Here is a 13,730-nt window from a genome sequence, read left to right as displayed (position 1 = left end):
TCATGGATTTTCAAGTAAAATGTTGTTGAAGTGATAATTGAATTTGACGCCATGTCAGGTCCCCATTGGTCCCTCGTGCTTCCATGAAGCAACTCCATGGGCTAGTGCACATTCAAAAGAATTTTTGTTATCAGGAAAAAGCAGGCAGGCACAGCAGCAGCTCTACCTGCAGGAAGGCTGTCAGCCCTCAAAGAAGGAATTTCTTCCCCTTGAGATGTTTATGATGTCTGGGATTAGGCTGTGGTTAGTGCAGTGTCCACTTCTGACTGCAGTATAGATGAAGGGGCCATTGCACAGCTGCTCTTCGCCTCTCCTTTTGCTGGAGGCTTACAAGTCCCTTTGCTCTGCTGGTATTACTGCACATATAAAACCACTCTGACCCTGTCAAGTCAGAATATTCACTTAAGAAAGGACTTGAAGTTTAAGAATGCTTAAATCATTCCAGATTGGGAACAACTGCAGCAGTGGTGATGCTGGCAGAGTGAGGGTGCTGCTGTGTGGGGAGGCTGCAGCCTGAGAGGGATCTGTGCCTGCCCAAGTGCTGCCTTGGAAATCCTGGCCTTTGCTGACAAAGCAGTCTCCTCCCAAAGGTTCTGATACCAAACAGTAGCAGACAAGAGGCTTTGCTACTTTCTTATGTGGAAAGGGGCAAGTGGATCTGGAGTAGCTCACCTTTTAGCCTTCATAAGCAGTGATGTGAATTTTTCCAAAGAACCATTAATACCTAAAAAGGCAGCATTTGTTTTAAAAAGAAAACCAAGTGCATCAGACCAGTATTTAAATTTCCAAATTACCCATTTTTATTTCATCTTAAACCTTGTTTTTTTGTTCTTTTTTTAAAATGGGGTTTATTTGCAATGAAAGCTTGCATATATTCTGAAGTAAAAACATAAAAACAACTCACCCTCAACTCCTTTGCCCAGTCTTCTCCATCTTAGTGAATTAAATGTTTACCGTGCTGATTTGGTTGCTAAATATTAGCCTGTGTTGATGTTTAAGTGCCTTGCATAGAAAAGTATTTAATGTCCATTGTGCTTTGTATTGTTCCAGGTAATTTGCAGAATCTGGCAATTACTAAAGTCTCAAGTTTGGAGGTGCTGGAAGCTACTGTTAAGGTTTAATAGGCACCAGTGAATTCATTTAATGTTGGTAGGAGTACTTCACAGTTATACCTCTGTGAGCAAATTTTGTTCATAAAACAAAATGAATTCTACAAAAGTGTAGGAATTGGCAGTGGTCATTAGGGATGGCAGGGAGATGGTGCTGATCTGGTGGGTTTCCATTCATCTTAATGATGGCACATGAGCAGAGAAGGAGCTTGTTAAAGATGTTAATGTGTATAGGGCTTATGTTAATCATTATTTTTTCCTAAGTAAAGTTCAAGATGCCTGTTCAGCAAATGTTTTGAAAATACTTTTGCAACAAAGTGCATTCATAACCAAACCTAAAACTCTTGATTATTGCATAGATTTTTATTCTTATGTATTACAAACTTTAATAAATAGATGATTATGAACTAAACCCTTTTAAATTAAAGTTTAAATGCCTCAAAAATACAGTGCTATACTATCTTTTATGAATTCTTTTGCACTGTCTGCCACAGAACAGATTGTCATTTCTCTAAGTTTAAAAATGAGCACATGGGATCAGTCCTAGATCAGCTGGTAAAACTCAGATGCTTGGAAGTTTATTTTGCTTTTTATTTTTTTCAAGTGGCAGTTTCTGATTATTATTTGAGTTTCTTTCTGGCTCTCTTACTGGCACAGCTTCAGTGTTCAAAAACTGTATTGAATGCATTTTATTAGTGCTATTGGTTGAAAATGAGAGAAGTTGGAAAAACCATTTGAAGCAGTCTCCAGGAGCACAAGGAGCATTTACACACTTCGGTTTTGGCAAAGATTGTTGTGTTCAAGCTCAGTTTGATTGAGTTGATGTGTATGTTGTGGAACTCTAAATAAATTTTTGTCCTTTTGGTATTTGATACTAACCTCTTTACTTAGTATTTAAAATATCAAGTCTTCCATAGTGTTGTTTTGGTTTTGTTTCAGTAAAAGTACAAATTCAGAAAGCAAAAAGAGAACTCGGGCCATGTTTATAGGCATGTTCTGGTGCTGTAGCCTTACTTGGTGCATATTTAAGAACCAAGCACTGTGTCCATCTTGCTCCCAGCTGACTTTCAGCTGTTTGGTGCCCTGTGTTTCACTGCAGGGCTGGGTGATGAGCAGGGTGTAAGCAGCCCCCAGCTGTGCTGCTTGGAGCTGTGTGACCGGCACAGCAGAGCAGCCTCACGGGGCTCCTGCAAGGCTGAGCTGACCCCAGTGCCTGGGAGCAGCCAGAGTACAGCATTCAATGCCCATTGACTCCATCTGGGGACATGCTGCAGCTCTTGTTCTGCAGCTTCATTCAGACTAAAGAAACGATACTGAAAATAAAGAACTTATGGCAAATTTTTGCCCATTTCCTGTGTGGCCTCCAAGCCATCTTTGGGTGCAGATGATTTTGGGAGTTTTTTGGTGTTGGTTTTTTGTTTGTCTGATTTTTTCAACCTGCAAACTTAGAGACTAGTTCAGTGGTGACAGGGAAGTGTAAATACTGTAAAGTGGCAGTATTCATCCTTGTCTATTTCATCTTGTATTTATCTACCTATCAGTATTTTCACTTAGATGTAACTTTGAAGATACTGTAAGTAACTTGTTTGTGAAATTAGCAGATCCCCATTAAAAAAAAAAAAAAAAAGTGAAAATGGAAAAAAGTTCAGGACTTTCAGTTTAGAGAAAAACTTTTATTTTGTCTTTGCATCTTTAAGGTGATACTGTTCTCAAAAAAGATGAAATGAATCTGTGATTTCCAGATGTGTACTGAAAGAACATTCACACGTCAGAGGAAAAGGTGGAGACCAGTCAAGGACTACTTGAGGAAGCAGGTGTTATGGTGACTTCTGTATTTAAATGTTTTCAGGTTGGAAGCTTTTGTTCTACATTTGGAATAGCATTAACAGGATAATTGAATGTTAATGTGTGCCTGCAGTGGCTGGGCTTGGATGTCACAGGAAACATAAGAACTTTGCATGTCCACTGTAAGACAGAGTAGGGCTGGGTGCAAGGCCTCAAGAGGGAAGGATGGAGGGAGAGCTCAAACACTCAGTGCCTTGTGAAGCTTGCTGGGGACAGGTTTTTTGGCAAAAGGTTCTGTGCCATTCTGGATTCCCGATCTGAATTAGTGGATGGTTTGGAACCTGGAGCTTTACGTTACTGAAGGGGCATGGAAAAGAAACTGCTGCGAAGTCCCCCTAACCCTCCACAACCTATGGAAAAGGCTCTGCTTGATTGGATCCCCAAAACTCCTGTTTCTGCTGTATTAGGACACTTGACAATTGTTTTTGGAGATGGACACCAATAAAATAAAATAAAACCAGTCTGCCTTCTGTAGATGTTGAATACCTCTCAGAGAAATCAGTGTCTGTAGGCAGATAAACTGCATTGAATCAGAACAGCAGGAAGTGGAGCTATGCTGTCATGGCTTGGTAAAATGGTTTTTTTCAACCAGTCTTGGACCCAACTTCTGTCTATAGAAATTGAAGTGCTGATTAATTTCAAGAAAATGTCCTGACTGGAGAACTCGCCTACAGTGTTTGTAGAGGATAGAGCCTTGCAAGGAAAAACCATTAGAGCAGCAATGCTGCTACAGAATTGATAAAAAATTAAAACAACCAGGTAATGTCTTTGATACTTTTACCAGTAATTTTTGAAGAGGAAAAGTTGTGACTTACAGCTCTGCTCCTGTCTGTCCATCCAAAGGCTTGTGGGTGGCATTGTATATGGCTGTCACAATCTGTGCCTTTCTTTTTTACTTTTAACTTCAAAATCAGTCTGGCACCATTTGGTTGTTGGATGTCATGGCTGAACCCTCCTGGAACATCAGCAAGGAGAAAGTCCCTCCTGCTGCACGTGGCTCTGCTCATGGGGCTTTTCCTGGGGTCCATCTCTCAGACTGAGAAGTGAGAAGTCTTTCTCCTCTTGTTTGCTTGTGTTTGGTTTTTTTCATTGTAATAACCAATGATTAGTTAGTTGAATAAAATGTCTGTTTTGTTGTGAATTATTTGCTGCCAATGAAGTACAATAAAGTTGAAATTGTCAGGGCTTTCTCCTCAGGTTATTGTGGATGTGGCTACTGTCCTGCTCAGTTTCATCATTGCAGTGGTAGTGCTTTGTTTTCTCACCTTTTTGAAGATGGACTGAAACAAGAAATTATAATTTTAACTATTTATCAATTTACTGTTTCACCTTCAGCTTGTGAATTTAAAACAGCCATTCATTTTTCTTTAGCCAGTTTTGAAATTTGATTAAGGCAGATCTAGGAAAAAGAATTTCAACTCTGTTTTTTTTCAGGCAGGAGTTTGAGAGCAAAACAAACCCCATATTTCTGGCATATCCTGATTCTGCAGTCAGCTGAGCTGAGTGCAAGGCAAACGTGTCACTGTTTCTTCCTCAGGCTGTATCTTTTGAAGTCAAGGCCAGGTTGGCTTTTGTTTTTAAAAGGTTGATGAAAATTAGGTGAGTTCCAGTTCCTGTGGTTGTGGGGTTGTGGTCTCAGTCCAAAACATGCATTTGAGCCCATGCAGGGCCAAAAAAATTTTTTGTCCTTCAAATTACTAACGTCAGAGAAAAACTGTTGTGTTCTTATATGACAGTGGTGTCTTCAGACCGCCCCGTGGTTCCTCAGAGCCCTGCACCGCCCCTGGTGCTTGGCCTCCTCTGCCTCAGCCCTCACCCCCTGCCCAGCCGCCCTTTTCCCACAAGCTCTGGCTTTCCTCAGGCGCCTGGCAGTGATGTGGCTCCTCCTGACAGCCTGCCCTTATCAGGAGCATGTTTTGCATTAATTTCAGCCTCTTCACAGGGTGCCCGCCGCTGTGGGAGGGAACGCGGCCTGCTGGTGGAGAGTGTCCTCTCCCTCAGCCACACGCCGCTGCCACCTCAGCGGGAGCATGGAAAGGTAAGCTGAAATTCTTTTTCCTAAATCTGCCAGGAGGCAATTTGCCTGGATTTCTTCCCTGTTAGGCTGTGTGAAGTGGCCTGGTAATCTGTTGGCTCATCACCAGTCTCCAGTCATGTGGGTAATCCTGAGGGTTGTCATCTGAGGTGAAAGATAAGGCCACGGGCCTGAACGTGACACATGGATGTGAAAGATCAAGAGACTTCTGCCTGCTGTGTTACTTTTAAAATTAGAGCTAACAGTGATACACAAGTGAGCTGTTTAGTTTTGTCTCTTTCAAAGCATTACATGAATGTGAATAAATAAATTGGTATTATTGCATCAGTTTTGTGTATGCAAAGCAAAACTGATTTTTACCTCCATTGAGGTGTTAGGAGGATGAAATGATGAATAAGAAGTACATAACTGCTGCAGTGTTGGGTAAAAAGGAAATGCTGGTAAGGAAGCTATGTAAACTCTGTCCTTGCAGAACAGTAGTATTGTCCAGCCCTTTTTCTCCCTCCAGATTTCAGTGTCCCCTTCAGATCTGTTCAATTTCATCTCAAAAATCTCACTTGCTGGAAAATTTCCGTGTTTAGTCCTTTCCACTCCTGAGTTTCGTTCTAACTATTGCACAGCCAAGGTGCTCTCACCAGAAGATGAGCAGTTCAAGCCCAGTCTGCAGTTCTCTACCCCCTTTTCTGTAATCTCTTAGTGGAAGCCACACTTTTCCCTGACTCAGGAGGCTGCTGCTATTCAGGAAGACCAATGCCCGCTAAAGGTTTATCAAAGTGATTTCTACTAAAAAAGCCTGTAAACTATGTACAGAAGCTCAAAGCAAGTATGTCCTTAAATTAAGAATGGCTCTACAGGCACATAAGTTCTTTGGGGAGCCTGTGTTTTTTATTCCAGCAGTCTCATTGTGAAAGCTGGAGCTCTATGAAATGCAGATCTTCAAAGCTTCCTTGAAGATATGATGCCTGTGACTCTCCCTGTCAAAACAGAGGTCTCATTTAAGGTCACAGTCAGCAAGTTTTCTTCCTCCTAATACCTCTTCCCTTGGATGCTTCAAGGAGGGAACTTCTTATTGTTGAGCTCCTCACCTCTTCACCTTACCAGTGAGCTCCTGGTGCCTTTCTGAACTTTTCCTTTGCTTTCCTCTTTTCTGTGAAGCACTTTTAGCACATGAATGTTCTTTGACAGCCATATGCTGACTCTGGGGACAGTGCTGCCTTAGTGAAACAGCAAGCCAGCAGAACTTTCTGGAGACATCCTGTGAGCAGCACTGGCTTGGACTTAAATGACCCAAGAACAGGGGAAAGTGTGAAATCCTTAACTTGAAATTGCCATAGTAGGCAATGGGTCCTGAAACCACAGGCTCTTCAGTTTTGCTGTGAGTAAATGGGCTTATAGCATAAATATGGGGAGGAAGGGATAAAGGAGGGGGAAATAAGATTATTTTCCCACATACCAGAATTATTTTGATTTTAAAAGATTTGGTCTTCTCTGGTATCTTCAGAAATGAAGGCCTGATGGAATACTGGGAGGGTTTTACCTGCTTGAGTAATTTTGTTCCTGACTAGATATGTGGAATAACTTCACTTCAAATGAAAAGTTAACTCACTGTTTGTTTGGGGTTTTTAAAACATCATTAAATAAACACAATTTAGAACATGGTTGCACAGGTAATAACATTACTCAAAAGGCAGAACTTTCTAGTCTGAGATAGCATCCTATTAAATTTATCCTGGCTTTAGAATAAGAGAAACAAGAAACCAGAAGACCAACAGCTCAGAGAACATGTGACTTTCTTTTTGATGGGATCCCAGATGAACTTGGTGTGCAGATTGGAGTCTCTTTCCCACAGTATGTGTTGCACACCTTGCTGTCTGGCAGTGCAGTGAAAGTGTTTCCTAATGAAGCTTCCATCACTGTAAAATAATCACATATACTTGCCAAGCAAATAATGTCATAACTGTGATTTGGGTTTGTCAGTCCATTTGCTTAACAGCCTTATTTAAGCAGGATGTTTGGCATATATAACAGTAATATAAATTGATGCTGAATAGGTGAGATTTTTTTGAGAAGAGTTGTGCTCAAACCTATAAGAATGTAATGGCTTTTTGAGGTATTTTTTCTTTGTTTTCTTGAGGTTTTTTTACTGCTTATTAGGTTTGTGTGTGTGCAGAGTAGAAGTGACTTTCAGTAGCTTGTCAGTGAAAAATCAATGACTGATTGTGTTGTAACAGACATTTGGATAGGTGCTCTCTGATAAATTTATATTTGATCTTTGTGTAGACATTGCAAGTGTCACTTTCCAGCAGGCAGCAGCTTTTCTAGCTCAGTGATCATCAACTGCTATTTTGGGAAGTTACAGGAAGTACATGCTTAGTCTGAAAATAGTTAAGGCCAATTCTTAAAAAGAGGAGTTAAGCCATCTATGACTTACAATTGACATAGATAACTGTCATTATATTATAATTATTCCCTAAAAATATTTCAGGAGCTATAATTAGAAGGAAACAAGAAGTAAAACTCAAAGGAAACAAATTACAAGTCCAATGTGCTTAAATTCTCCCTTTGTCATCTTTGCATATTTTGTTGTTTTCAGTATTGCCACATATTTATTCAAAGCAAACCTCACCCAGGAAACGAGTCAGATTGCTCATCCCTAACATTTGCATTCCATTGTTTCTTCTCTGTTGTTCTTGAAGGTTGACAAATATAAATTTAGATTGACTTTGCTTGGTTGAATAGCCTTGGTGTTTTAGCCTAATTCCACCTGTAGTGTAGCTGTTTGGTGTCATTGCAGTACTGTGGTCTCTCTAGGTATAATATTTTCATTCATTTGAGGGAAAATAATTCAAAAACAAACTTGAGAACTCCTAAGGTAGTGCCTGCAGAGACAGGTTTTATGTCCTGTGCTCCTTCACAGAAAATGAAAGGTCAGGAGAGTTAAACAGGAGTGCTGATTTTGCTGCAGGAAAATGCAATGCCTCTGTATGATCATGAGTTTAAATTACTTCTCCAGCTTTGTCACTGCCAGAATTAATCAGGGTAATGTATGGCAGAGTGAACTGAAATACACAAACACAGTAAGGTACCCTGACTTCCTGAGACAAGGAAAAAAAGCATTAATTTCTGAGAGATGGCTGAATTAACAAGATAATTCTTGACCATATGAAGCAGTCCGTAAGATATTAGTACATTGTTTTGTGTAATGTTTTGTTTTAAAGGTGAGACTTAAAATGAAGCTGCTTAAAGGAAGTTCATTATCATAAGGATTCTTTGGGGGAAAAATTTTGTGATTCCCTGCCAGGTTTTTGTCTGAAAATGGGGTTGGTGTGAGAGTAAGCTGTGCACAGGCTTCCTTAAACCAATGTCCTGAGGCACACAGCAAATAAACACATTGGAGGTTGTAATTATTATTTAGTTGATGCCCTGTTTTAGATCCAGTTTAGAGAGCAGAGAAGAGATGTCACCCTTCCTCCCACCAGCAGAATTTGAAGGAGGTGAAAGCTGGGTGCTAGGCTCAAGCTTGGACAGTGTTTATGGAGGGATGCAGTGGGTAAAAGCAGACAACAAGGATTAGGAAAAGCCTAACAAAGTCCACAACTGTGATCTTTGCCCAGGGAAATGGGATGATCCAAGTGGAGCTTGGATACTGAATTTACCTTGGCTCACGTGGTTCTGGCCTTGCCCGGTGTCTGCTAAGCAGCGGTGACCTCAGAGGAGGGCTCGGCCAGGGGCCAGTGCTGTCCTGCCCCTGCCATGGCCCTCCCCCTGGAGCAGGAGTGTCTGCAAGGGCGATGCCACAGCCCTGCCTGGCCCAGGCAGTGGCTGCACCCAGCCCAGCGTGGTGGGAAATCCCAGTGCTGATGATCACTCATCCCTGACACACCGAGCTCAGAGCCACTGCTCAGGTGCACAGTGGTTATGGACCTCCACAAAAAAAGTGGGAATTGGGCTGGTCACAGAACAGTCAGAGCCTGTCATGATGAAGTAATTTTCTGTACTCCACACAGTCAAAGTGTCCTCCTTCAATTTTATAATTTATTAATATGTTCCTAGGAATAAACACAGAACTTGTGTGCTCAAGGCAATTGTTTTAAGTTCTATCTTGCTCTTGTTTCACTGCATAACAAAGTCCCCATCACAGATGTAGTAGTCAGGCCAGAGACAAAGCTTGTAATGAACTGATGGTAATTTGTTGTTTCCTAACACATACCGTTAGATCTTTGTAAACATTTCTTTGTTAATACCTTCTTGTGTACAGAGTATCCCCACCTGCGTGGAAAGTCTGCCACTGCTACAAGAATGACTTGACCTAGATTTTGAAACAAAAACTGAACCCAGGAGGTTTTCAGCTGTAGGCTTACATTTTCACTGGAACTGAACTTTCCCAAAAGTACATTGGCCTTGATCAAGGTCTGAAACGGGTGGGCCGAGAAGGGAATTCTTGCAACTCAACCCTGACTTTCTGATCCAGCCAGCATAATTATAGTTTAGCTACCGGCCAGTAGCACTGCTCTGGATAGCATCAAAGCATTCTTGTGAAGCGTTTTGAACTACTCCCAATGACCACTTTTGTGGTCTCTGTGCGGCAGCTTCTGAGCACACCCTGAGCCGCTGGGTGCCCAGGGAGCTGCAGCTCCTGCACACAGAGCCCAGCGGTGCTCTGGGGCGGTGTGGATGGCTCATTGGAAAGGCCGATAATTTGCCTGCTCGGGCATTGTGGCATCCATTGCATAACTGCACTTCAAACGCTGTCTGGAGTCCGTGGCAGCTTCCCAAGCAGGATCTATCGCATCGGATAATGCATCCGGAATGGGCTCTATCAAAAGCTTTAGCAAATCAATGCCTACAGAAATGTAATTTGTCTTTAATCAATTGCATTGTTAAGAGTAAAAGAGGAAATCGTAGATAAAAGCTTTAGGAATACAGAAAGGAAAAATTTAATTTGTAGGCAGCTAATTAATTTGTTTTTAAGATGTGTTTTTCCAGTCGTTTGCTTGTTGAAGGAAACTGATGTGCTGGAAGGAAAAGACAGTGTCCATAGCAGTGTGGTTGTCTGTGCAGAGAGTAGTGCAAATTATTTGTGTTTGTTTCTTCTTTCTTGAAGGACTTAAAATACACGATCCTATAGATGTGTTCTGATTCAAGAGAAAAAGAAGGAAAAAGGGAATTAGGTGAAACTGTAGAAGATAAGGAAAAAGGAAATGGGGAAAGCATCAGAATGACTCTCTGAGAAGGTCTGTGTGTATGAAGGTATATGTGTAAAACCAGTAAATGCTCCAACAGCACCAACTGCAGTTTAACCAAAGGTCACTTGTTGCCCTTGAAAGCTCAGTTCTATTTTTATCCCACAACAGCGTTAACATCTGTAATTCCTAGGTATTTATTCATTAGTGCATTACATGACATGATGAGTTTTGTGTGGGCTTCAAGTTATGATTTCATTTCTGTTAAGATGCACATGTCCTGTGAGATGTGTTTAAAGCTGGATATTCATCCATTGGAGGAAATGTTGAACTGCTTGTGTTTTCAGAGGATGTTGAATATTCCCAGGTCTCAATTCCCACCCCTGTGAGGTGGGCTACAGTTCAACAGTTTCTGTTGGACCAAGGTAACTTTGGAGTTGCTTTCCTGCAGGTGAAAGCTCAACTGGACCTCTGTCCATGTGAGAGAGGTCTGTGCATGATTCTTACTTCTGTAGCAGCTTGCTCACGAAATTAGATAATCCTCTTCTATTGCTGTTTAATTGGAGGGATGTCTTCTGGGAAAGACAAATACATATAAATCTGCCTACCTGTTTAGATGGTATCTGAAGAATATCTGTGAAATTTAGAGGCCATGTATTTACATTTAACTGTAGTCATTGTGTAATACTTCCTGTTCCATGTGCAGTGAAAGAAATTAAATAATGACATTTCCTATAGATGTATCTAAGATTAGCTGTCAGTCAGCCTGTCCTGATAATGCTGTGAATCCAAGCATTAATTTTCAAATGCTCTCCTTTTCCCAGTTTTCTATCAGCTTGCTGCTGCTATTCTTAACTCCTGAGCAGTCAGCATTTGGGCTGAGGAAATATGGAAAGTTGGGATTTCGTGTCTGTGTTTCTTATTGAGGACAGCTTAAAGCTGGAGAGGTGAATCTGAACATTTGTGGGGAAAAGCTGTGTGAATAGAAATCAGAGCTAAGCACTATGAATTTTTTCTATTTATTGTTTTAAAAGCAAGTGAGATTTTTATAAAGTTATTGGAAATTACTTTAATGGGACAGACACAGGAAGTATCTTTATTTACAGCTTTTGGACTTGCCCTGATTTCCACAAGTACAAGGTACTGACAGATGCTGTCTTTTACATTGGGCTCTGAGGTTATGGCACATTTCTGAGAACCAAGCCATTCTTAAGGAATTCAGGTCTATAAAAAGGGATTTATATAATTTGAAAATATTGTGAATTATTTGAAAAAAAGAGTTGTATTTGAAAGAAAAGCATTGCAGTTGTTACAGCACTGTTAAGGAGCAGCAAACTTATCAAGAACACCACAAGGAAAGCTTGTTTGCACGAACCATCATGCATTATTTCAGGACTTAAATATCTTCTTTTTGTTTTATTGCCATTTGCAGTGTTTTTTCTGTTGAAGTGAGATAGTGCTGATAAAGAAACAAATCTCTCCTCCTCCTGCTTGATGTGAACTCTCACCTTTGTGTTAATAATCCACAGATTTAAAAATGGGTATCTGTGCACATACATGCACATGCACATAAATAACAATTTACAGAGTGGGGGGAGAGTGACAACTGCCCCAGAGTGGGGGAATGCTGTGACAACTGCCTCAGTAACTTCATGAACCTAAGTGCTGACTGCTCTTCAGAGTTATGGTCCTTCTGTTCTAGGGTGAGCATTGCTGGAGGGTCATATTACTATTCTGTGTGCTGTATATATTTCCTTGACTTCTTGCAATAAAAAGAACCCCTGCTTTTTCTGTAAGCATTTCCAATTTGTAACAGATCAGCAACCCAGTGTTGTTTCTTTGGCAGGGTGAGGCCACCAAGACCTGTCCTTTTTATGGGTCTTTCCAGGTGATTTACTAGCTATGACTTTCCCTTCATATCACACTTGAAGTTTCATCAAAATGATTTGGAATGTGCTGGGATCAAATAAATGGCATAGGCTAAAGCATCTGTTTGCCAAGATAACCATACTACAACTTGCCAAACCAAACATTATTGTTAGAAACATGGCTTGACCATAATGCCTATCTCTGAACTGGAGTGGGAATGGTTTCATGGGAAAAAGTTTACTCAACAATATATGGGCTCATAGAGCCTGTGTTGGAAAAGAGACAGCATTCTTTAGTTTAAATAAGTTGAAACTGCAGCCAGTACTATGGCTTGTGGCTGATCTTTATTATGTGCTATGTTTTCAAATTCTACTTTTTTTGTTTTTAAAATGTTATCTCAAAATAATTCCTTTTTTAACCTTGCTTCCCCCATTGCTGTTTTTGAGGACTCATTAGAGAAAGCAAACTGTATCCTCAAAGATTCTTCTTTCATTTTGCTTTTGAATTCTGTGACTATTCTGCCTCAAGGAACACGCAGCTGATTCTTGACTTTACAGCATTTGGGTGCTTTGGCTTGAAACATCATTGTAGCATTGGAAGTTAGAAAAACATAAAGGTTTCATGATGAGATTATTGGAAAGGAAGTGGAAGGAGATGTACTGGATGTTGGACTTAACAGCTTTGCATTCAGAACTGGTGGGAGATTCACAAATTTAGTAGTATCACCTAAGAATGGCTCATTTCTCTGACATGGCTCTGACAGGGCCAGGGCTCTGAAAGGCAGTTTCAACATTTCATAACCTACCTGAAGTCATACAGTTATATCAGTTGTGGATGGGAACAACAGAGCAGGGTAGATTCCTTGCCAGTCCCATAGAGAAAAACCAGGACACATTGATGGAGCCAGCTGCAAATTTAGTTGAAAAGTCTTTTCCCTTGATTTTTGTGCATGGCTCACCCAGGTGAGGCAGTGCTGTGAGGACAGTGCAGCAGCAAAGCCATGTGAACTGTTCCTCACCCAGGGGCTGGACTGAACTAGTGCAGGGGCAGAGCACCAGATTAACAGGATGAAAGGGGATTAAGTAATCAGGGTAAGTTCTTTTTCCTGGAAAACTTGGAAACTTGGCTGTTGTTTCTCCTTGCTCTTTAGCGAGGAGACCCATGGCTGAGCAGCAATGCTGAGATTGTTTCTTGCCTGTACAGAGTTTGTTCCAGTAGATTCTGAAGAGGGAGAGGGGATGATGGGCACTTGGCTGCTGTGCTTTCAGCTGGCCTTTCCCTTTCCCTTTCCCTTTCCCTTTCCCTTTCCCTTTCCCTTTCCCTTTCCCTTAGAAAGCTTTTCTATCGAGGATCATCCAAATATGTGCCATCTTGCCTCGTGAATGTGTCTAGTGTTTCAGTTTGACCTTGGTTCAAATTCTCAAGTGGTTTGAGTTTTGTTTTTTTCCACGCACCAATGCAGCTCATGTTTTGTTCTTCCCATATTTTCCATCACACTTTGACAAATTTCAACTAATCCTTTCAGCAGCTTTATTGTCACTAGTCCCTGTGTTACTGTTTCTCAGCTTGTCATTTAATAACTGAAATACTAGGACATATAAGAACATGGGAAATGCCATATATCACCCAGTTGTCATGTTTGGAATTGCAGCAGCTCTGTTGCACATGATACAGTTATAAATTAAAATT

This window comes from Agelaius tricolor, unplaced genomic scaffold, assembly GCF_023055355.1.
Source record: "Agelaius tricolor isolate 1412-34295 unplaced genomic scaffold, bAgeTri1.0.p SCAF_12, whole genome shotgun sequence".
Taxonomy (NCBI): domain Eukaryota; kingdom Metazoa; phylum Chordata; class Aves; order Passeriformes; family Icteridae; genus Agelaius; species Agelaius tricolor.
This window is presented reverse-complemented; position numbering follows the sequence as displayed.